Below are 3360 nucleotides of genomic sequence, written 5' to 3'. Positions count from 1 at the left end.
TATCTACATTTCTCTTCAATGATTAGGATAATCAGTATGAAATTGAATAGAAATGTGAGAATGTGCATCTTTGCTTTGTTCTCAATCTTAAGAGGAAAGTGACAAATTTTTTATAGGAGACATAACTTTTTTGATAGTTTTTTTTTTTTTCACTGTTGTAGAAGCCTTTTGCTGCTTCTGCTGCTAAGTCGCTTTAGTTGTGTCCGACTCTGTGCAACCCCAGAGATGGCAGCCCACCAGGCTGCACTGTCCCTGGGATTCTCCAGGCAAGAACACTGGAGTGGGTTGCCATTTCCTTCTCCAATGCATTAAAGTGAAAAGTGAAAGTGAAGTCGCTCAGTCGTGTCTGACTCCTAGCAACCCCATGGACTGCAGCCTGCCAGGCCCCTCCGTCCATGGGATTTTCCAGGCAAGAGTACTGGAGTGGGTTGCCATTGCCTTCTCCGTTTGATCCTCTTAACTTTCTGCTATTATGAGGTATAGTTAGCTTTATATTCTGGATTTTTGAGATTTTGTATCATGGAAATATATTGACTTGATGAATTATTTTGTCTCCTATTGACATGACTATAAGTTTTTTTCTATATTATTTTGTAATATGCTGAATTAAATTAATTATATTTGAATGTTGAAGTGTAATTGCACTATTGGAATAAATCCCACTTGGTCATAGTGCACAATTATTTTCAATGATGTTTTTCTTGAGTCACTGGACTTCCATGGTAGCTCAGTAAAGAGCTTCCATGGTAAAGAATTCACCTGCAATTCAGGAGACCCTGGTTCGATTCCTGGGTCAGAAAGATCCCCTAGAGAAGGGATAGGCTACCCTGTCCAGTATTCTTCAGCTTCCCTGATGACTCAGAGGGTATAGAATCAACTTGCAATGGGAGACGTGGGTGTGATCCCTGGGTTGGGACGATCCCCTGGGGAGGGCACTGGCAACCCACTCCAGTATTCTTGTCCGGAGAATAGAAGACACATGCATATCAATTCACTTCCCTTTGCCAGATATTTTCAGAACTGATCAGAATTCAAAATTTTATCTGAATATAAGCTGACTGTGCCTCAGATCATGAACATCTTATTGCAAAATTCAGACGTAAATTGAAAAAAGTAGGGAAAACCACAGACCACTCAGTTCAGTTCAGTTCTGTTCAGTTGCTCAGTCGTGTCCAACTCTTTGCAACCCCATGGACTGCATGCACCATGCTAGGCCTCCTTGTCCATCACCAACTCCTGAGGTTTACTCAAATTCATGCCCATTGAGTCAGTGATGCCATCCAACTATTTCATCCTCTGTTGTCTGCTTCTCCTCCTGCCCTCAATCTTTCCCAGAATCAGGGTCTTTTCAAATGAGTCAGCTCTTTTCAGTATGAAAAGACAATTCAGGTATGACCTAAATCAATTTCCTTATGATTATACAGTGCAAGTGACAAACAGATCAAAGGGATTAAATCTGATAGACAGAGTGCCTGAAGAAATATGGACAGAGGTTCCTGACGAGGCAGTGATCAAGAAAATTCCCAAGAAAAAGATGTGCAAAAAGGCAAAATGGTTGTCTGAGGAGGGCTTAGTAATAGCGATGAAAAGAAGAGAAGAGAAAGGTAAAGGAGAAAAGGAAAGATATACGTATTTGAATGCAGAGTTCCAAAGAATAGCAAGAAGAGATAAGAAAGCCTTCCTCAGAGATCAATGCAAAGAAATAGAGGAAAACAATAGAATGAGAAAGACTAGAGATCTCTTCAACAAAACTAGAGGTACCGAGGGAACAATTCATGCAAAGATGGGCACAATAAAGGACAGAAAAGGTATGGACCTAACAGAAGCAGAAGATATTAAGAAGAGGTGGCAACAATACACAGAAGAACTGTACAAAAGAGACATTCAAGACATAGATAACCATGACAGTGGTTACTCATTTAAAATCAGACATCCTGGAATGTGATGTCAAGTGAGCCTTAGGAAGCATCACTATGAACAAAGTTAGTGGAGGGGATGGAATTCCAGTTGAGCTATTTCAAATCCTAAAAGATCATGCTGTGAAAGTGCTGCATTCAATATGCCAGCAAATTTGGAAAACTCAGCAGTGGCCATAGAACTGGAAAAGGTCAGTTTTCATTCCAATCCCAAAGAAAGAACACTCAAACTATCACACAATTGCACTCATCTCACACACTAGCAAAGTAGTGCTCAAAATTCTCCAAGCCAGGCTTCAACAGTATGTGATCCATGAACTTCCAGATGTTCAAATTGGATTTAGAAAAGGCAGAGGAACCAGAGACCAAATTGACAAAACCCATTGGATCATCAAAAAAGCAAGAGAATTCCAGAAAAAACATCTACTTCTGCTTTATTGTCTACACCAAAACCTTTCATTGTGTGGATCACAACAAACTGTGGAAAATTCTTAAAGAGATGGGAATACCAGACCACCTGATGTACCTCCTGAGAAATCTGTATGCAGGTCAAGAAGCAACAGTTAGAACTGGTCATGGAACAACAGACTGGTTCCAAATCAGGAAAGGAGTAAGCCGAAGCTGTATATTGTCACCCTCCTTATTTAACTTAAATTCAGAGTACATCATGAGAAATGATGGACTGGATGAAGCACAAGCTGGAATCAAGATTGCCAGGAGAAATATCAATAACCTCAGATATGCAGATGACACCACCCTTATGCCAGAAAGCAGAAAAGAGCTAAAGAGCTTCTTCATAAAAGCAAAAGAGAAGAGTGAAAAAGCTGGCTTAAAATTCAACATTCAGAAAGCTAAGATCATGGCATCTGGTCCCATCACTTCATGGCAAATAGATGCAGAAACAATGGAAACAAGGACAGACTTTATTTTGGGGGGCTCCAAAATCACTTCAGATGGTGATTACAGCCATGGAATTCAAAGATGCTTGCTTGTTGGAAGAAAAGTTATGACCAAACTAGACAGTGTATTATAAAGCAGAGATACTACGTTGCCAACAGAGGTCTGTCAAGTCAAAGATACGTTTTTTCCAGTAGTCATGTATGGATATGAGAGTTGGACTATAAAGAAAGCTGAGTGCCAAAGAATTGCTGCTTTTCAACTGTGGTGTTAGAGAAGACACTTGAGAGTCCCTGCAAGGAGATCCAACCATCCATCCTAAAGGAACTCAGTCCTGAATATTTATTGGAAGGTCTGATGTTGAGGCTGAAATTCCAATACTTTGGCCACCTGATGCAAAGAAGTGACTCATTGGAAAAGACCCTGATCCTGGGAAAGATTGAAGGCATGAGGAAAAAAGGATGACAGAGGATGAGATGGTTGGTTGGCATCACCAATTCAATGGACATGAGTTTGAGTAAGCTCTGGAGTTTGGTGATGTACAGAG

Source organism: Bos mutus, chromosome 28, assembly GCF_027580195.1.
Source record: "Bos mutus isolate GX-2022 chromosome 28, NWIPB_WYAK_1.1, whole genome shotgun sequence".
NCBI lineage: Eukaryota > Metazoa > Chordata > Mammalia > Artiodactyla > Bovidae > Bos > Bos mutus.
Note: the sequence above shows the minus strand (reverse complement) of the source record.